This window comes from Choloepus didactylus, chromosome 8 (assembly GCF_015220235.1).
Source record: "Choloepus didactylus isolate mChoDid1 chromosome 8, mChoDid1.pri, whole genome shotgun sequence".
NCBI lineage: Eukaryota > Metazoa > Chordata > Mammalia > Pilosa > Megalonychidae > Choloepus > Choloepus didactylus.
In genome coordinates this window covers 108,877,072-108,900,112 of record NC_051314.1, presented here as the reverse complement: position 1 = coordinate 108,900,112, position 23,041 = coordinate 108,877,072, and the positions used below count along the sequence as shown (strand labels likewise).

The 23,041-nt window shown below is 35.9% G+C and overlaps 1 protein-coding gene across 10 annotated transcripts in view; it reads right to left on the bottom strand.

The window, feature by feature from the left end:
* The window catches only part of SOX5 (SRY-box transcription factor 5), a 1,020,679-nt gene that overhangs the window by 650,821 nt on the left and 346,817 nt on the right, over positions 1-23,041 (bottom strand). For all 10 annotated transcript variants that reach the window (XM_037846149.1, XM_037846146.1, XM_037846153.1 and 7 more), the window contains one exon: positions 16,853-16,919. The gene's annotated coding sequence lies outside the window, so the exon portion shown is untranslated. The remainder of the gene's footprint in view (positions 1-16,852; positions 16,920-23,041) is intronic.

Genomic DNA, 23,041 nt, shown 5'->3' with positions numbered 1-23,041 from the left:
TTGGAGAACTCTCTTTAGCATCTCTTGAAGGGTGGTCTAGTGGTGATGAACTCCCTCAGCTTTTGTTTATCTGGGAATGTCTTCATCTCTCCCTCATTTTAGAAAGACAGTTTTGCTAGATATAGAATTGTTGGATGGCAATTTTTAGCTTTCAGCATTTTAAATATTTCATCCCATTTCTTTCTTGCCTCCATGGTTTCTAAACAGAACTTGGTGTTCAATATTATTGAGGTCTCCTTGTCCGTGACACATAGCTTCTCTCCTGTGGCATTCAGAATTCTCTATCTTTGGAATTTGATTATAAAATGCCATGACATGGGTCTATTTGGGTTTATCCTGTCTGGCTTTCCATTTTATATATTATATTCATGCCTTTCATTAAATTTGGGAAGTTTTCAATCATTATGTCTTTGAATATTCTCTCTGCCCCTTTCTCTCCTTCTCCTTCCTCTGGAACTCCTATAGTGCACATTTTGGTATGCTTGATGATGTCACATAGGTTCCTCAGGCTCTGTTCAGTTTTCTTTATTCTTTTTTCTTTCAGCCTCTCTGACTGGTTGATTTCAATTGTCTTATCTTTAAGTTCTCTGATTTTTTTTCTTCTGCCAGCTCCAAAGTGTTGTTAAATCCCTCGAGGAAATTCTTCATTTCTGATACTGTGGTCATCAGCTCTGGTTCTTTTTCATAATTTCCACCTCTCTTTTGATATTCTCTTTGTGTTCATCTATTGTTTTTCTGATTTTTTTAGTTGTTTGTCCATGTTTTCCTTTAGCTCTTTGAGGACCATTTTGTAAAAAGTCTTTGTCTAATATATCCCCAGTCTGGTCCTCCTCCTTGATGGCTTCTAATGCTTTAATTTTCTCTTTTGCCTGGGCCATCACTTACTTTTTCTTCATATGATTTGTAATCTCTGTTGACATCTGGACATTTTGATATTTTAATATGTTACTGCTGGAATTTAGACTCTAGGACACCTGTTCCTTAAGCTTTATACAGCTAATATTATGACAGAGCTTTGCTTGATTGCCAGGAGCTAACAAAGAACAAAAAGAAGGAGGGGGAGAAGGAGAAAGAAAACATCTTTCATAGTCCTTGCAGACTGACCTCTGTGACTGCTCTCCTTCAGGGCTTATCCACACCATCAGTTTAGTGTATAACTCCAGGCCAAAGTGAAGGGGTCTCCCAAATCAGTTTTGGGCATGCAGATTGTCTTGGGCATGCACATCTTGTATTAGCATGTATGTGTGGCCCTAGGAATTGCCCATTTATCCACTTCCAAATGCCCCCTCTTCCCTAGGAAAGTTTCCTCAAGTCCTGGGCACTGGACAACCTCCACCCAACAATCCCTTACCCCAGGCAGCACAGCTTGATGGCCTTCTGGGATGGCAACTACCTGAGGTCACCACCAGACAGACTGGACAAGGCATACATGATCTCAGAATGTGCATTAGTGTTACCCTGCTTTCTTTTGAACTGGGACCAGGGATCTGCACTGGAAGGGGTGGAGAAGGGTCCAGCAGGGTGCCAGGGGTTCCTACTGCTTATAAGAAGCCTTTTTCTTGAATTAGTGCAGTCCTGTACCTCTTTACTGGAACTTTGAAAAAGATGTTTTGGCCAGTTTTTGCTGGTTGTTCAAAGCTTCAGTGGGGGGATGGAGCCCTGAAGCATCTCAACCTGCCATCTTAAACCTATATCTTACTATGTATTATTTTCAATCTTCTTGGGGAACCCACACAATAGGAGAGAAGCTCATTCATGGTTTAAAACCAGGCAAAGATTAGCTATAGGGTATGGCAGGTAGGGAACAGAGACCTTCTACTACAACACTCTCCAAAAGGGGACAGAAACATCTTATAAACAGAGGAGGGAGAGAGAGACAGAGAGAGCAAGAGAGAGCAGAGATCCGTAAACAATCTGTGGCATTCTTATCCACTTGGATAATGATTTGCTATTTTCAACCAGATTTTAGGTATGTGATACATACTCCAAAGCCCTCTTATTCATAAAGGATCAAGCATATTCTCTAGTTGTTTATCTGGATCTCTCAATATATATGTGTGTCTCTATCTTTTGTTCTAGAAAGCAGCAAAAACTGGTAAACTCCAGGTAGCCCCCAGTGAGTCCCACTAGGACAGGGTCTATGTCTTTTCTATTTACTATTGAGTCCCCTGCATAATGATGCATGAACTATTAGCCTGATGCATTAACTCTCCTCATTCCATGTATGGTCTTTCTCATTTGGGTCACAACGAACCAGACACAAAATTCCTTTGCCTTTAGATATGGAAAATCACTATTTAGAAGTAATAGATAAAGACGGAGTGTTTTTCTGTACTTTTGATTTAGGGAAAAGAAGAGACCTCGCCAGGAAGAAGAGTCCTTAAATGCTAAACCAAGGGCTGAACACTGTAACACACTCAGGGCAAGTCCGGGTAGAGGGCTCAGGATCAGGCGTTTGTGTTTAGGCTCCAAGAGAAAAGAGGGTCTGTGGCCTTCTTCCCAGGTGGCACTGTGTGAGCAGCAGCCTTGCAGACATCCCATGACAAATATGAAATAAAGAGAAAGGAAGACAGATAGGCACGGATGCAAAGTGAATCAAGGTCTGGGAGGCTGTGATGTACCTTTTAACCCTGGGATGGTGTGGAAGAGAGCTTGGCAAGATGTGGTAAGGGGGACGCAGGCATGAGCCACAGCACGGTGGGTGAGACTGCGGTTGTGACAGAGGCCAGCAAGAAGGGATGGCTGTGAGAGAGACCACTACAGGGCCACCCCACAATCAGCTCCATGGAGGACAGATCAGGGCTGAAATGCAGACATCACTGCTCACCCTTGTTCTCACGCTTGAGCAGTTAAACGTTTCCACATCCATGTAGCAGCACCAAAATGTTGTCGTGATTCTCCATGACCCACAGTTAAAGAAAGCTGCAATTTTTCCATCATAACAGCCAATTCTCTCTGAGTCATACACTGAACTCAGGATCTCTAAATCTGAACAGATTCCTTCTAATGAAAAGGATGAAAGTTCCTGTCCTCTGCATCCAATCATATCTCTGGTAAATCAGGGGGAGAAGTTCAACTGAATGGCTTGGAATACAGCCCATCCTAGCAGATTGTGCTGGGTAGAAATAACACTAGTCTGTCTAGGTAAGATCAGTGCCAATGGCTCCAACTAAAATTAGAAAAAAGGAGACAGTACCTTGGCTCATGCTTATGTTGGAGACAAGACTCTAACTCCTGCTAAAGCCAAATGATGGCAATTCAATTCCTACCCGCCAGTTGCAAATCCCAAAGCTTTCACTGCAGTACTATCAGAAGACATTTGCAATCCAGTGCACCTCACACTAGAGGTGATTTCTAAGATTAGTCACTTAGGGGGTTACCAACTCAACTGCTAGCAACTCTACAGTATGCATGTATTTATCTTGAGAGAAGAAGGCAATCTCCCAAACTAAAGGCAGACTGTTGAAAAGAAAAAAAAAATCAGAAGAACCTCAATAATTTGAGACAGATAAGGGACATTACTCATTTATCAATTTTAGAGTCTAAAGCTGAAAAAATACATCAAGGATAGAAGGACCTCACCCCCTCCACAAAATATCACTAAAAGACCCACACACTTCCCTTGTGTTTCAACAAAAATAATTTTGCTCTAATCTCATAAGTGTCATAAGGCACTGTGCCATAATGGAAAAGAAAACTAGGCTTGGAATCAGGAAATCTGGGTTCTTTTTTCTGTCTCTGTCACTTATTTACTGTGTAAAATGATGAAAATTGAACCTCACTGAGCCTCAGTTCCTAGTCTACAAAATCAGTGACTTAGATAAGCATTATCCAGCTCTCAGCTTCTGTACTGCACTTTAAATCACTAGTGATTAGACTAAATTTTAGATTTTATTTGATTTTTATAACAACTTGATATTAAGTCTTTCATAAATCCTTGGTTTTGGTGCCAGATATATTTTTCTAGTAGAAAAGGGTCTCTCATTCTAATGATAAAGAATAAAATAGTTTTTTTTATTTGATCTACTCTGCCATGGCAACACACTCATAGAAAGAGACAATACTTGGGTGTCTTAGCGGATTCTGTAAACTTTTTGCCATTTAGAGCATCTAATATCCTTGAAAGTATTCTTCGAAGGAGAGTATACTGCCACTGAAGAGAATTGTCTTCTCCAATGCACCAGAGTAATCTGGAAAGCTAAAACTCTGGGGAGAGCTGTTTCAGGTGGTGGATGGAATAACATACTCATAACGTTCACCCCAATGCCACTGCCAGATTTGAACCGCTTTTTATTCTACATAGGTAAGTAATTCTGTTATTGACCCTGTCTCCACCCTTAGGATCTTCAAAAAATTCAAAGGATTTTATTCAAATCACCTTTATGTCCAAATGCTAAGCACTGTCTCAGCAGAGATTTGGAACTGAGTTGCTATTCAAGGCTCCTTTTGGACCTGACCTCTGTGTTACCCGACTGGGGAACCAGACCTGTCAGTCTCCTGGTTGGTGTTAGACTAACAGAGAACCATCAGTACCAAAGATAATTCATAATGTGGTCAAGAGAATGATCACTTTCCTAACCATCAGCAAGTTAGAGTTCTGGTCTTATTGCTGGCACTCAATTCTGTGATACTGGGCAAGTCTTATAATCTCTGTTTTTCATGCTATTGATTACTGACCCTTCTTAGGTAAGCAAACAATGAGAGTAAATATTCCCAAGTCTGGAGAAAATATTTCTACTCCATGCTTGCACCTAAAAATGGAAAAATTATCTATATTTTAACCTGTTTTAAGTCACAAACCCCTTTGAAAAGCTGACAGAACCAGTTTCTATGTCCTCTCCTGAGGCGGGAAAAAAAGGAACCTGAATAATCTTATACACAAAAATTTCAGGTAATTTTAGGAGGTTCTCAAGATGTTGGAAGAAAGTTCGTGAACTCAGGTTGACATCTGATCCAGAGCAAAAATCCTTTCTCTAAAATGTGTTATCTGTATGATTTATGTCCCTTAACTTCTTTGCTAGCTTTTGTTTAATTACTGATCTCTTTGAACACACACGGAATTTAATGTACTAGCTCTTCCTTCTCTCTATGGAAACTTTTTTATAATACGGAATTTTACACCTACTAGAATACACCAGTCTCCACTGGCATTAAATCTTGATCTTCACTTGAAAGCTCCTTAAAAATATTGTTTTTGGACTTCATATTCTACATCTCTGCTCTCCTGTACTGGGGTGAGTAATTAGAAACCATATTGCTAAGATCATTATCCCTAATTTATTGGCAAATAGACTAGCAAAAACAAAGGTACAGTAATACCCTCAAGGTTTACACAGTGTGTGACAGAGCCAGTTAACAGAGTAAGACCTAATTTACAATGTCATCACTCGATTACAATTCTCTTTCTTCCTAGAGTTTACTGACATTACACTCTTGTATGTAGCTAACTCTTTTCTTCATCATAAGAAAAGAGGATGGATAAAGTATACAGACATCTTATTTAAGGCATACATTTTAAGTGTTAAATTTAACATTTCATTTTGAAATAATTTCAGACTTACAGAAAGTTGAAAAAATAATACGGAGTTCCCATGTAACTTCACCTAGCTTCCCAGCATGTTACATCTTTTAGAATCACAGTGCAATTACCAAAGCAAGAAATTAACATCAATACAATGTTATTTACTGATCTAAGACTATTCAGATTTCATCAGTTGCCTCATTAATGTCCTTTTCCTGAACCATGAGCCAACCCAGGATCCCACATTGCATTCGGTTGTCATGACTTCTTAGTCTCAGGAATAGTTTTTTAGTATTCTTCTGAGTACTGCCGAGTTATTTTGTAGCATGTCCCTCAATTTAGTTTGTTTGATGTTTTCTCATGATTAAATCCATGTTATGCATTTTTGGCAAGATGATGACAAAAATGATTTTGTGCCCTCCTTAGTGAATCATATTAGAGGCACATGATGCCGATATGTCTCATTACTGGTGATTTAACTTTTTTTGTAAATTTTTAAAAATTACCTTATTTATCAAATTAAAAAAAAAACATTTTTGGTGATGTTAACTTTGATTGATTGTTTTAGGTGATGTCTGCCTGGTTTCTCCACTGTAAAGTTACTATTTTCCCTTTTGAATTAATAAGCATTTTGAGAAGAGATTCTTTAACAATATGTAAATGTCGTATTTCTCATCATATTTTCACCTGCTAAGCATCCATTAATGATTCTTGCCTGAAACAATTATTACTTTAGTATTACTCAAATGGCAATTTTCCTGTTTCCATCATTAGTTCTTCATTTTTTAATTGGTATTCCATTATAAAGAGCTTTTCTTTCTCCCTCATGTATTTATGCATCACCAAGGACTATAGAAATTATGATGTCACCATGGACTATAGCAATTATGTGTTACCCAGGTTCTCTAGGAAAACAGAAATTACAGGAGATATATTTTGTATATTAATATTTTGAAATATATTTTGTAAATATTATTTTGTAATATTCTGAAATTTTTTATAGGAATTGGCTCATGCAACTGTGGGGATGGGCAAAGTCCAAATATCACAGGGCAGGCCACAAGCTGAGACCTCCACTGGGAGTTTTCAGTGAATTCCCCAGGAGAAGCTGGCTGGCTGAAACAGAGATGGAAATTCTCCCTTCTCTTCTGGGTTCTGTTGATATTCAGCTTCTTTCTCTCTCTTCCTCTGTCTGAATTTCATTCTGCTTATAAAGGACTCAAGTAATAGGATTAAGACCCATCCTGAAGTGGGCCACACCTTAACAGAAGTAACCTCATCACAAGATCCTACTTACAATGGGTTCACACCCAAAGGAACAGGTTAGATTAAGAATATATGCAGTTTCAAACCACCACAGAGTATAATCCATTAGTATCAACATTAATTTTCTTGCTCAAATTGTCCCAGATTTGGTCATTTGGAGCCACTTCAAGTTGGCTCCTGTGCTCTTTGAACATGTTTCCTTATTTCTGAGCCCTTTCTTTCTTTCTGGAATCAAAAGATGCTCCAGGCACTCACTGTGTACTTTCCCTATTCCAGCTTTGGAATCAACCATTTCTATGAAGTTTCCTGGTTTCTTTTACTGGAAAATGGTATTTAGAAACCAAGATCTAGGTATTCTGTGTACTCAACACTACGGGGCTCTTATTGCTTCAGATCCTCCCAGCAGATAGAGCTAGAGAATATATAAACACATACACACACACTTACCTACATCTATTTCTTTAATTTATGTGTGTGGGTGTGTATATATATATAAATTTATTATAAACATGAGTTCTCATAGATAGCTCAGATTCCAATCTGTGAAGAAAATAGCTCTGATTATTCACAATCCTAGGATATATATAAAGCAGTTTCAGAAATAACTAATCTTTACCCCTTTGAAAAGCAGAATTTCTAACTCATACGTCATGAAAAGCAAATTGTATGACTAGAGTACAAGAATTATTTTTGTTTTATAGCCTCAGATTAAAAAGTCAAAATACTGTTGTGCAAAGTTACTTAGATGAGATCTTTTCTTCACCACCCCCTTCATTTATAATTCATATAAGTACAGTTAGGCTTCATTGTATTGTTTGAACTTCATTTGGGGCTACCTCAGCACCCTAGTTTTCATTTTAATTATTTATTCTTTTTTAAAGTATGTACAATCTACCCTATTACAATTCTCCCAATCTGTATTCTTGGTGCCCACTCCTTATAATTAACCAACTTTATGAGTTGTGGGATTTTTTCCCTTTCATTCTTAGATGATATTCTTCTGTAACTTGTTGCTTTTTTTTTTTTTTAACTTCATAATAAAATCATTCTATATCCATTCATTCTTTTTATGGCTGCATTGTAACCCATTGTGTGGCTATGCCATAATTTATTCAACTCCTTTCCTATGCATGAGCATTTAGGTAGTTTTAATATTTTATAATTACACATAATGCCACAATGAATAACCTTGGGCATTTGATTTTCACAGTGATGAAAGTGAAACTTCATAGTAAATTCCTAGAACTAGAATTGCTGTCAAATAGTAAGTGTATATGTAGATTTGTTTGATATTGCCAAATTCCCCTCCAAAAGATTCCTACCAGTATTCATTTCCATCAGCAATGTATGAGAATAAAACCTGCTTTTTAAACTCTCCTCTACCCCAAATCATTTTAGCCAAGATGCTGAGTAGCATTTGAGTGGTGGATTTGTGTTTACCTCTCAATACCTTTACATATCATATAACCATCATGCTAACAATTAAGGAAAAGTTTCACACAAATGAAAAGGAAAAAGAGAGAAAAGAAGGAGCTGGGAAAAATCACTCTTGGAAAGGAAAATAGTTGGCTTTGATCAAAACAGCTCAGGATGAAAATATACATGTTAGCAACTTCTCTTTGAAAGTGTAGCAAACCAAGAGTTTACAATAAATTTTTCCATGGCCAGGTTTAAGCCCTGCCTCCTCTATGTCCCAGGATCCATAACAATATTATGACAAATGGCATATAATACTCGAATTATCAACTTAAACGTCTGTCTCTTTTACATATTTATCTAACTCCCAGCACAGTGTTTCACATACAATCTTTCCTGATAAAATTTTATTAAAAATGAATCACAATAACTAACATTTCCTGAGTGCTTACTCTGTGCCTGACACAATCCCAAATGTTTGATATGCATTATCCTAGTTTATGCTCAGAACAATTACATAAGGCTGTTTTTATCAGCATCCCCATTTTCAAGAGTGAGAAATAGAGCCTTGGAGAAGACAAATAACTTGTGTAAGGTCATACAGCATGAAAAAAAGATATAGTTGGGATTTGATCTGAGCTGTGTCTCTTTCTAATGCACCTGCTGCTTCCCTCCCCATTGGTTGGCAGTGGGAGAAAGAAGCCTTCCCGATGCCACTGTATCATCCTTATGTAAGCAAGTTCTTATGCTGCCTTACAGTAAGGCCAGAGATAATTCTATATTAATTTAAGGATTTCATGCTACTGTGTCATTATTACGAAAGAAAGAAAGGTTGGTGGTTTTAATGGTTTTGAAACAGGCTCTTAAAAAGCTTTCTGAGCTTTTTTACCTTTTGGCAAACAAAGCTTTGGCTCCTCTGATACATGCACATATTTATTATTCCCTTGTGACTGTGGTTTATGTACAAGCATCCTATTAAAAGAGTTTTTAAAAGACTGAAATGTGATTTCTTTCTGACAGCAAAGGAAAAATAAAAAGATGTTCTTTGCCCTCTTGTTCTAATCTGTGTTTAGAAGTCAAGTCTGTAGTTCCCAGAACTCTATCACCAGCTTGTTACATTTCCATAAATCTGTCCAAGAATACAACACTGTTCACCCAAAAAATGTAATATAAACTGTAAAACACATGCACATGATACCTGGATCCAATCTGCCCACATTTTGTACACAAGCAAAAATAAAGCAATACTTTAACTCTTAGAAATGACAATATCCCATTATTTAGATAAGTGCCACCAAATCATTATCGAAATTCTGATAGCATTTGCCTTACTGGTAAAAGAAAATTACCTGTAATGCACAGTTAAAATAATTACTTTTAAACAAAAGCTTCTTTTCTGCATTGCTTATTTATCTTTTGAGACCAACTCAGCAGGGCTATGTATTTTATTAAAATTGCCTTCAGACTGTTAATGGCAGGGCGTCTGTTAGCAGAGGAAAAGTGATGGCAGTTTGACTCCTATTCCTAATATTGGGAGTCAGTCCAGACACTTAAGAGCCAGAACTCTGCTGTGCATTTGACTATGTTATCAACACTTTACTTGCTAATGATACTAGTGACAGCATTTCAATATGATGGGTCAGACTTAAATAGGAAAGCTTATAATTGTGCTTAGAGAACCAAAACCCCCCTCCCTCAAGAAAATGTTTGCTTTTATCAGCAGATCGGTTGGTGTTAAGCGTCACAACTATGAATTATTTGGTAAGTTTCTGCTCAATATTTTTCTCCTTCTCCACCTCCCACCTTGAATGGGGAGCCTCTATCAGCACCTGATATCTATCCGTTCAGAAAATGACAACTGAAAGCCTTCCCGTGGTGCAACCGTGTGCCAACTACCTAGCAGAAGGTCACACTGATGACTTCCCTGTGGCTTTTATTTTCCCCAGGGAAATCCACAGCCAAGGCTGACTGCTTGCCAAATATGCTGAGTGCCACAAACCAGCAGCGCTAAGAACCCCCCATCCTTCTTGACGGGAAGCAGTAAGCAACTGTGCTGAACACCTGTGTCAGCTCCTGCTCCTGGGGACACCCCAGGCAAGCAGTCATTCAGCATTCAGGAAGAGGGCTCCCCTCTTCTAGCCAGCACTTCTGTCCAAACTCTTCTCAGTAGACACAGGATATTAGCTATGTTTGGCAATCTATAACATCACCATGTTTAACTACTGTTAAAGAGGATGATTTAACCCAATTGTGAATTAAATATTTTATTATAAGTGTCTAAAAGAAATCTGCATAATGAATGTCTTTCCTGTTATGCTAAAAGTAACAGCAATATTCTCCACTATTCTCTCAATCAATTTGAGGAAGAGAGACGGTGTCCGAGGTGTGAATGGCATGATTCCATAGATAAACAAGATCTAAGTCAATCAACCTTTTTCTTATAACTGACTTAGAATAATATGCCAAGTTGAAACAATGAAAATTCTAGTCAAGAAATAGGATACAGAGGAAAACAACTGGGTGGTTCTTCAAAATGTTAAACATAGAAATTACCATATGACCCAGAAATTCCACTTCTAGATATGTACCCCAAAGAACTGAAGACAGGAACTCAGATACCTGTACACCAATGTCAATAGCAGCATTATTCACAATAGACAAAAAGTGGAAACAACCCAAGCGTCCGTTGATGGAGGAATGGATAAACAAAACTGATACACACACACATAATGGAATACCACTCAGTCTTAAAAAAGAAGGTTGTTGAATGAACCTTGAAAAATTATGCTAAGTGGAATAAGTTAGACACAAAAGAACAAATATTATAGGATTCCACTTATATGAAATATCTAGAATAAGCAAAATAATAGAGACAGAAAATAGGAAAGAAATTATCAGGGGCTAGGGAGAGGAGGAAATAGGGAATCCGTGCTTAACCAGAACGAGTTTTTGTTCTGGATGACAAAAAAGTTTTGGTAATGGATGGTGGTGAGGGTTGCACTACATTGTGAATGTAATTAATGTCACTGAATTGTTCACTTAAAAACAGTTAAAATGGCAAATCTATGTTATTTATATTTTACCAGAATAAAATTTAAAAAAAGAAATGGGATGGAGGAAAAGCCAGACAATATAATTATGAGTGCCTATCACAGAGAAAGACCTAGTAAAAATGAATGAATAAACAAATGATTTTCAATACTTCAAATAAAATTCCATGTTCCCACAGCAATTATAATTCTGTGAGTCAATCAAGATAGCATTTAGTGCTTACTGTTTGTAAACCACTCAGACAGGTTCCACGCAGAATTAAAAATAAACTAAATGAAAACGAAATAAACTAAAATCTAGTTCATGAACACATAGCTTGTTAAGCAGCAGAACTATAATTCAAATTTCAGAGTTTCCTTTATTTCCGCTAATCCATGTGGTCTTCTTCAAAATTCCACATTTCATCCAGACTCCTGGTCATTCAGGTGTTCCCTAAAGCTGGACACCCTATCTAGAAGGTGACAAACTCACCATCACGTTCAAATTCATATAGTGTCATCCCCAAGTCCACTGCCAAGCTCCAGAATCTCTGCATGGAACACTCCGTTAACGTCTCTCAACAGGGTACCTCAAAATTTAGACTCAAAACAATTCATGTCCCCCACAAAAAAGGCAAGTAAATAAAAACAACTATTTTTTTTTCTTTCTGAATTCCTATGTCCGTGAATTCCATGATCTTTTTTTCAGTCACTCTAGGTTGAAATTCATCCCTTATCTCTCTAGAAAGTCATCAAGCCCTATTGATATCATCTTTGAATTTCTGCTTGTATTTGTCCTCAGCTGTTACCAACACTTTCTTGGTCTCTTGCTTGATGATTGCATTGGTCTCTTATTTTCCTTCTTGTACTTTCTTCCCCTTCAACTGACCTCATGTACCCAACATACTAAATAATCTAAGGCACAGCCCTAATCTTTCCCATGCACACTTTCTACACACAAGCAAACAAAAAATTTCTCTGGTTCCCCAAGTCCTGTTGCATTAAGGCAAACCACTCAGCATGAGATTCAAAATCCTCTATGATCTGAGCTCAGCTCACCTTTTCAGTCACTAACAGCACCCCCCGCCCCCCGTCCTCATTTATATACCTTGGGCTATACCCAAACTTATTCTATCCCAAAGAAACATTTAAGACACCAAGACCTTAAGTGCATACTAGGCAAGCTAGTGTTCAACATCTCTACCAGGCAAAATCAGATGCATCCTTTAATGCCCACCTCAAATACCGTCTTGTGTATGAAGATTTCTCTTTTCTTTAAATCCTCATAGAATGACACTTTGAATCTCTTTTGTAGCTTTTATGGCATTTTACCCCACATTTTAGTCATTCAATTATGGATATTCAAACCAAACCAAATTTATTCAGCACATGCTCTGAGCAAAGCACTTTGAAAGATGTGTTACAGATACAGTGGAGGACAAGGCAGATTCAGTCCTGGAAAAAGCAAAGCGGAGAGACTCATTCAAAGAAACTGAGTGGGGAGGGAGCCATTCGTGCAGCTGCATGAAACTTAGAGCCAAATAAGGTGATGACCAAAATACACCAAATTGTAATGGAGGCTGCACATGACCTTAGCAAGATTTGGCATGTTGGCAGTGGAAGAACATTGAGAAGTGAGAGGGAGGAAAAAAAATGGAGACTGCAATTTAAGATAAGACTTTTGGGAATTTTGTATAGGAAGATAATAGCAGTTGGATGAGGAAGGAGGATCAAGGAAAAGTTTTTGTTGATTTATTTATTTTTAAGATGGGATGTTTGAGCTTGCTTAAGTATGAAGTTTCTAGTAAAGAAGCTGATGATACTGGAGAGAAGAATAAAAGTTTCTGGACTGGCCAGAGGAAGGGGGTTTAAGCATAGGTGGAGGGAGTGGCTGTTATGGGAGAAGGAGGCCTTCTTCCACTGTCTCAGACAGAAAAGGACATGAATCACCCCAGATTCAAGACAGTTAAGGTGTTGGCAAGGAAGGCATGTCTTGTCTTTATTGACTCCTCCAAAAATGGCCAAAGTTAATTTACTGTTTTCTTTAACCATAAAATTGATTCTTATTCTTATGACTAAAAAGGAAAGAATTTAGAATAAACAACAATTTTCAGGAATATAATATATAAATAATCATCAACAAATAGGCTTGTGTATTTTTTGTTGTAGGAATATTCCAATAGCCAAATAATGGAAAATTAATCTAGATAGCTGTTAGAGTTGTTTTTAATGGTTTTTTAATGTATTAATTTAAAAGTTTGAAATTTTTTCAGTAATTTTTTTTGGCAATTAGAAACATTCATAAGATAGCAGTAGAAGGTAGCCCCCCTCAAATTCCTTACGTAAGAGCCACTTTGATTCATCACATGATAAGAATGATTATTGTTGAAACAAACTTTCCTTCAAAGTATTAATAATGTCTTCTCTAGCCTGCAGTTTTTCTCAACATAAATATGGGCATTTTCCTCTGTGTTACTCATATGAAATAATATCCCTTGTTTTCTCATTTGTACTATAAACAATCACTTCTAATGTACATTACTCTTTATTAAACAAATTTCTACTTATCCCCTGATATGTGCACAATGGCTGAACAAATGTAAAGGAATTACAGAGATAAGTAACACTGAACTTCTCCCTATGGAATGAGCAGTGTTATCATTTGGAAGGTAAACAAAAGTTAAAAACATCCCCAAGTCACCCAACTGGTAAGTTCCAGAGCTGCTTCTAGGATACATGTCTTCTGATTCCTACTCAAATGTTTTTTCAATGACTTCACGTTTTCCTACTCATAAACATTCTCACATATCATCTGATAATTGGAATAAAACCCAAACATAATTTTCAAATATCTTACCTTGCAAATAGAAGATAAAATCCAAGACACATTTGTGGACTTACACAAGGCTATGTAGACTTTGGACTAAAATTTTAAATGTCAAACGAATGGGAAATCCAGCTACGCAACACAACTAATTGGAGACATACACGCTTTAAATGTTATATATCATTATTACTAAGGCATCTATTAAGAAATGATAATTTATTATACAAAGTCAAAGAACATGGAGCAAATTCAAAAGAATTCTGCAAATTAAGAACCTGAAAAAGAAAAAGGATAGCTGTAATATCTCTTATTAGCTCCTTGAACACAATCATTCATGAATACCCTGATCAGACAATGTTGGCCTGATCGTTGTCAATGTAAGTCTACTTTTTTTCATCCTTTATTATTCTGTGTATAAAGAAAAAGAAATAAAATGATTTATACAACCTGTAAGTCAGAATGATCCTTAAAACATGCCAAACATCAGTATCGGGCCTCTCATTTGCTAAAAACCTTCTAATAATCCCCATCTCACTCAAATAATAAGGTCCTATCATGGTCTACCAGGCCCTGTATGATGGATACCACACCCATCCCCCTATTCTAATCTCCTGCTCCTCCAATCCTTTCTCACTTCCTACCACACTGCCCTTCTTGCCATTCCTTCAATGCACCAAGCACACTCCTGCCTTGAGCTACTTAGGCTTGCTCTTCCCCCATATACCTGATTATCCCATTCAGGACTCTGCTCCATTCTCTCCTAATCAGACAGGCCTTCCCTGAATACCCTATTAAACAGTCATCCATCATTCTCCGTTTACCCTGCTTTATTTTTCTTTTACTACTTAACTCCATTGACATATATATCAGAATCTTTGTTTTTCTACACTAGAATGAAAGCTCCAGGAGGGTGGGAATTTTTGCTGTGAATGAATGAATAATCATCTCATCTTTTTATTTCACCAACTGAACAGGAAACTTCTCCAGAGAAACAACAGTAGAAAAAAAATCTTAAAGGTCTTGATTACCTCACATATCAATTCAGTCCAAAGGAAAGTATTAGTATTGATTCTGTTCTTTACAAAATTACAAATTGGCAAAAATGTCAAATGATAGATTTTACTTTTTATGTCTGTGTATAGTGCTGAGGGCAGAGTGGTTTGTATTCCATAACCTGTGAGGCAGCACAATATAGTAGACTTGTACCAGGTCAAGAAATACAGATTTAGCTCTGTTACTAATGTTTCATGTGATACTGGGTGGCAATTTAGATTTGTAAATTAGTTGAATAGACTGAGTTTCTTTCTATCTCTTAAGACTTTACATATCTATGAGATATTTGTCTTTTCCATCTTGATTTTTCAAACATGCAAAACTCAAACACCAATTGTTTTCATACTTAAGGGCAGCATTTATATAAAAGGTGGACACCATGAAAACCTATCACTTTTCACTTCAATTTATTGGTATTATATATTTAATTCTGCAATATTAGGAAAGTAGACATTTTGGATGTTTACTACCAGAAAACTTTTTATGAAAGTATCCCCCAAAGTGGTTGAAAACCATGCAAAAATTAGTAAAGACAAATCCAATTACTTGGGCATAAAATTGTAAACACAGCTTTCTATGTGACTCTTGCCTAATTTAGCTGAGAGTAGAGTCTTGAAGTAATGCATAAAGATATACTCAAAATTATCTTTCCTTTTGCTGGGGGGTAGTGTACTCTCAAGATACAGATCAGCATTAGTTAATTTGTCTAATCCTTAATGGTAATGAAAGAAAACAAGTAAAATCCCTGAAGCACCCAGGCAGAAGAACTTGAAGCTTAGCTTCTTCTGAGATAGCCACATTACTTGAAGAGATATGATCAGGCTGAAGACAAAGGCATTTATCTCTCTGTGAGATGAAAATAGAAAAACCCACTGGTAGTTGGTGTATAGCAGGCCTGGATAAGGAGGACATAAGTCAAACTGCTGTGTCTCTGTAGAAGTGGTCACCCTGGAGGGATAACACGAGGGAGGGGATCCCAAAGTCATCAAGAAAGAATTAGGCAATAGTAGTAGTTGTGCTGACTGTTAAACACAACTGTGAGAATTCTCTCAACCAGGATATGGACACAAATCCATCCATCACTCATGGCAAAACTCAGGGCAATGGCCTGCAAGGGAATTGCAAAGGCCAGCATGATCCCAGCTCACGCAGGAGTGCGATCACATCTAACCTTCCATAATGCCTATGGCCCTGGTAGATGCTCATAGCAGGGATTTTGATCATTCTCTTTACATAGAAATTGTCTGATTTAATCAACCTTCATTCTAAACATGGTGGTCAACATTGAAAATTTGTGTTAGCCAACAAGTGGACTCTGAAGATTGTCCCAAGCTTTTACGTGGACCTGAGCCCATAGTACATAATACAGAAAAAAAGGCAACCTGAACTCATCACCCAAGAGTTCTCTCACACAATTAAATAATTAATAACACTTTAATATGTTTCAAGGTTTAGATTCTGGGAAAGTAATCAAGAAGTCTTCATTTCAAAAAACAGTTAAATAACATAAGGAGTAATAGAAATCCAGGTCCCTATATGCCTTATCAGAGAGGACACCTAAATACTGAAATTGTTGTATCAGGTTATTAGTCACTGTTTGCAAAACTGAGAGAAGCAAGTACAAGTAAGTACAAGATAATAAGAAAGTACAAGAAATAAACAAGTGGCAACAGATTAAAAAATAACTTCGAATTGACAGCAGAGAGAATGATCAGCAAATGAGAATGTACATGTCCTGACCTGCTGAGTCTCCCAGTCCAATCTCTCCTACTTCTGGTGTCCTTGATATTATCTATTTCCTGCAAAGCTAAAAAAAAAAAAGAAAAGAAAGAAAGAAAAAGAAAGTATTAAGTGAGGAATCAAAGTAATTCCAAAACACTCAGATGAAAATATTGAACATCATAAAGATATTTAAATAAGATCTCTACTGCAAAATTTTGGAAGTGACAGTAACTAACTTCATAGCAATATATTTTTTCGAGTCTAGGTTCAGTCATACAGCCATGTCAGCCAGATAGGTCTGTGCCAGTTAATGGTTGATTAATGAATAATGAATGAGCAATTAAAAATGAACTTTCATAAATTGCAGTTCAAGATATAATGGCAGTTGAAATATAAAAATGTGAACAAGTTATTTAGGAACCAAAACAACTAAATCAATTAAGCAATATTTATATTATAAACTCAGTTGTGTGTGTGTGTGTGTGTGTGTGTAGCCTATCTGGTGATTTGGTGATCCTGGGCTCAGTTTTATGTATTGAGGTAGATAAAAACAAAAAATTTTAGACTCCATGGCAGTTAACCCAAAATATACTTATAATGCAACATTACTTATGGCTAGTTATCCTGTGGAAAACATGCTAATGAGCACTGAAATTAATTAAACATGTATCTACTAGTACTTAACAAAACACTGTGCTAAGTTACACTAGGATACTAACTAAGTTGTATAAGAATACGAAGTTACAAACTCACTGGATAATTTTGAGGTTAAAAACAATAAGAACAACAACAAAATAAAAGCAGAAATACTCTGTTTATACTTGGTAACTTTATCAAAGCCACACTTCAACATCATAAACATACACATTGTTTTAATCACTGGTCCCATGACAGAAAAGCAATAGAACTTTGGGAATTTATCTAAGGCTTACTTTTCTGATCTATAAAATGGTTTCATAGACTTGTCATGATTTAAAACACTTCCTGACATAGAAGAAGTTTTCAATATATATTATCTATTTTATCATGCTTTTCCTTCTTGTTTTTGAATACAGAATAATTTTATAAGGGGAAGTTAATCAGCTATACTCAGCACTTCAAGCTTTGGCCCCTCCAAATTATTAAATTCTGTGGTTTCCAGGATGTTAAAAAATTATTAAAATATTTGGAACTTCACAACATATTTATTAAATTGCATAAATATAAATAACACAAATTTTCTGCCCTTAGAAGGTAGAGTTCTGTGTATCATCAACCAGATTATGTGGTCATTATCTTAACAATGATATTTCAAAATGATACTTTTTTTAATGATATGTTCAAAATGACAATAGTATACCACTTCTGAGATGTTGCTCTAGCATACTAGCGCCAGAGATTTAGAAGTGATCTAGCTCCAGACTATTTGTACAACTTTAATAGTTATTCTTTGTTATTTTGGTTATTAGTGGGATTAATACCAAGAATGCAAGGTTCGTTTAATATCTGAAAATCAATTGAGGTAACACACCATACTAATAGGACAAAGGACAAAACCATATGAGCATTTTAATAGATGCAGAAAGGAATATGACAAAATCCAACATTCTTTCATAATTAAAATGCTCAATAAAGTGGGAAGAGAAGGGAACCTCCTCAACCTGATTAAGTACTTCTATGAATAACCCACAAGGGTGTCATAGTTAATGGAGGAAGACTGAATTTAAGAAACGAAGTGGAAGACTGGCACACTAAAACATTGCTGAAAGAAATTAAGGAAGATCTAATAAATTGAAAGATATCCCATAATTATGGTTCAGAAGATTCAATATTATTAAAATGAAAATACTCCTCTAATTTAATCTACAGATTGAACACTAACTCTATCAAAATCCCAGCTGGCTTTTTTTGCAAAAACTTGCCAAGATGATCCTAAAATTCATATGGAGATGCAAGCAACCCAAAATACTCAACAATCCTGAAAAAAGAAGAAAAATGTTGATCTCAAAATTTATGGCAAAGCTACAGTAACCAAGACATTGTGGGACCGGCATAAGGGTGGACATACAGATCAAAAAAATAGAATTGAGATTACAAAAATAAACCCATACATTTATATAAAATTGATTTTCACCAAGGGTGCCAAGACAATTCAATGATTCAAAGAACAGCTTTTTTAGCAAATGGTTCTGGGACAACTAGATATCCACATGAAAAAGAATGAAGTTGGACCCTACCTTACACCATACCTAAAAATTAGCTCAAAAAGGATCATAGACCTAAACATAAGGGTTAAAACTTCAAAACTCTTGGAGGACAACAAAGGAGTAAATGTAACCTTGGGTCAGGAAATGACTTCTTAGATGCAACAAAATTTTAAAAATAGATAAATTAAACCACATCAAAATTAAAAGCCTTTGTCCCATAACATTCCATCAAGAAACTGGAAAGATAACCCATGGAATGTAAGAAAGTATTTGCAAATTATGTATCTGATAACAGACGTTCAACCACAATATATAAAGAACTATTACAACTCAATAAGAAGAAGACAAATAACCTAATTTAAAAATAGGGAACCTGAATAAGTGCCTCACCAAAGAAGATATACAAATGACCAATAAGCACATGAAAAGATACTCAACACGATTACCCATCAAGGAAATACCACTTCAAATTCACTACGATGGTTATAATGGATAAGATGAACAAAAACACCTGTTGGTGAGGATGTAGAGAGAGTCAAACCCTCGTGCTCATGGGAATGCAAAATGGTGCAGCTACTTTGGAAACCAGTCAGGCAGTTACTGATTGGTTAAACATAGAAGTTACCTTATAACCCAGAAATTCTGCTATCGGCATATATCCAAGAGAAATAAAAACATATACCCCCACAAAAATTGGACACACATGTCCATAGCAGCATTATTTATATTAGCCCTAAAGTGGCAATAATCTAAATGTTCATCAAATGATGAATGGAACACAAAATGTGGTAGATTTATCTGGATAACCATGTTATTCAGCCATAAACAGGAATGGAATTCTAATACATGCCACAACATGGATGAACCTTGAAAATATACGCTAAGTGAAATAAGCCAGTCACACACAAAAAAAGAAATAAAACATATCATGATTGTATTTATGAGAAATGTCAAAAATAAGGAAGTCTATAGAGACCTAGAGTAGATTAGTGGTTGTGTAGAGCTGTAGCAGGGAATTTAAGTGGTAATAGGGAGTGATAGCTAATGAGTACAAAGTATCTCTTGGGGAGATGAAAATGTTCTTAAAGTAGATAGTGGTGACACTTGCACAATGCTGTGAATTTACTAAAAACACTGAACTGTACCTTTAAATGAGTGAATTATACGGTATGTGAATTATACCACAATAAAGCTGTTTTCTAAAATTACATACTTTAAAACAATGATACCTTAATTTAGACTTATTCCTATTTTTAAAAAGAAAACTACACACATCTGCCTTGAAAAAATCCAAACATGTTAAGATAATACAAAAGAAATTTTATATTTAGATAGGTTATTCCCTGGCAGATAACATTACAAGCATGCCAAGATTAAATACTAATAATAATAAAATAAAGGGAATTCCTCAGAGATTAGTATTTTAACATCTCAAGAATATAGCAAAACCCAAGAATTATTGTCACTTAATCAGGCTGATAAACTATTTTAATACAAGTTATGGCAAAAGCTCAGAATATTATTTGTTAAAACTTGTTTATCACAGTTATGTTAGAGATTTAGACTTCCCTATTTGAGTATGACTGTTATGAAAGAAAATTGTAGCTGCCAATCCAAACCAGATAAATACATGAGGAAACATCTACTTAAAAACATCAAATTTCAGTGTCATAAAATTGAAGTTCTCCAATACCACCTATTTAATCTTTAATTTTATTGTGAATGAATTTAGGGAACTACTCAGAGGTTACATTATTCTCAGAGTACTCACATTTACCCAATTTCATGATGATAAGAGTTATATGATTAAGCAGCCTGACTGATTCTAATTTTACACTTAATGTGCTTAAGCCCTTTATTTAATACAAGTCTGATTATCCAGATGTATTTTCTGCTGTTAAAATTTAATACATTCCCATTCTTTCCTTTAAAGTATGTACATTGCTCTGAGTTAAGTTTGGGATTTGTTGAATAGAAAACATCCATCCATTCATTGACTCATTTACTCACCAAAAGTTACTGAGCATTTATATAAGATATTGTATATATAATATGACAGAATGGAGGAATAAAAGCAACAGTGCTTTGGGATCATCTAGACTTGAGTTTGAGTTAAGTCCTCAACTTACTACAGGTGGCAAAATTTTTCTGAGTCTCAGGTTCTTTATCTATAAAGTGATGATTAATTGAACTAATATATTTACAGAACCCAATAATTAAAGGTTAATTTCTCTCTCCTTTCCCTACTTTGAGGACTAGGAAGATGAATCACACAGGAATTCAGCATTTTAGGAGTTAATAATATAGTAGATGTAATAAAGTTTATAAATAAATTAAATAACATAGAAAAGTACAGAGTGGAAATTTCCAATGATAAAACAGAAAGAGAGATAAGCCATACCACACATATAGAATAAAGCATTATTATCAACAAAAAGATATAGCATTTGTATAGTTAATTTTGAAGTTCATTGAATAACATAAAACTAAGGATCTTAGTTTTTTTCCCAAGCAATTATGAGTAATTACAAGTAAAGTTTAACTTTATGGAAAAGATGTTTAGTTGTTGGCATTATTACTTAAGACAATGCAGAAGAATGCCATATTTCCTCTATCAAGAATTTGTTAACTTTGACTATCCTAGTTTCAGCACCTATGTTTGACCATTGGAAGATTATTCAATGTCTTAATGCTCCCATTTCCTTATCTGTTAAACAAGGATTATAATAAAGCATGCCTTACAGGATGGCTAGTATAATTAAATGAGGCAATGCATGTGAAATTCTTAGAAGAGTGTCTGGTCCACTATTAAGTACTCAATCACTGTTAGATGATTTTACTACTCTTATTATCATCTTTCATGCCATAGCAAGAACATAAACAGATATTTTAACTAGTTTTTAATGAACATTTAGTGGGGAAGGTGAAATGTCAAAAGGGAAGACATTTTAATATGCATGTTGGGAAAACTATGGCTTTTTCTTTTATATCACTCATAGTGGCCAGCAGCATGAGGTTCTATGATTGGCCAGAACTTTGTCATATGCCCATGGGGTGGGAGGAAAATGAGAAAGCAGATCTCCCAAAGCATGTGTGTTTGGTGAGCTGGCTCTTTCTGGAAGAAGAGGGATGGTAAGGCATGCTAGAAGACAAAACAGTGTCTACCTACATCTACTGAGTGAGTAGCGATAGTCTTTGTTTGCTTAATTCAGGATTTTCTAAATTAACTGAACTCAGAAAATCTTGAAAAAAATATTTATATAAATGTAGAACTCTTCAATAAGAAGTCCTTAGGTGAAGCCTAGAAGGGGACTTCTCTCTTTTACTGTGAAATGTGGTAATAGACATTAGTTCTGAATTGAAGGCTTTTGTTAGAGAGCATTGGTGGGGAGATGGTTTTAAAGAAATAAATATTGGATAAATGAATGATTTCTGAAACCAAAGCTATTAATCCTTTAAGCAATACAATTATGTTAAGAAAGTATTTTTAAATGACCTAAAGGAATGAATCTAATTGTAGAATTTCAAACAATAAAGGACGTGTGGGTAGTCAGGCTTTTAATGTTGTTAAAATCACACCAAGCCCATTTGCTTGGAGTAGACATCCTACAGTGAGATTAGGCACAGCCTTGGGAAAACAATGGGTGATACAACTGTCCTGCAACTCATACTGACTAAGCACCACTGCTTCCAATGCTGTGGAGTCAGCTGGTCAATATACGCAACCTTTTCTATATGCATGGAAAAAGTAAAGGATTTCAGAGTAAAAAACAACATCCAGACATTTGGACACCCTTTCAGGGTATAACTGAATCATTCTTCCATGGACAGAACAAACCATTTGAACTGATTGATAAAAACAAATGATTTTGAGTTGCTAAGAGGAAGTGCCCAATTGCATCAGGACCAGAACATTTTCCCCAACAGTATCATTCTGCTGGCATTTAAAGGCAAAGTCCATTATGTAAACATGCAGTTTCCTCAAAAACATGTTGACTAACCAAATTCATATACTCAGAAA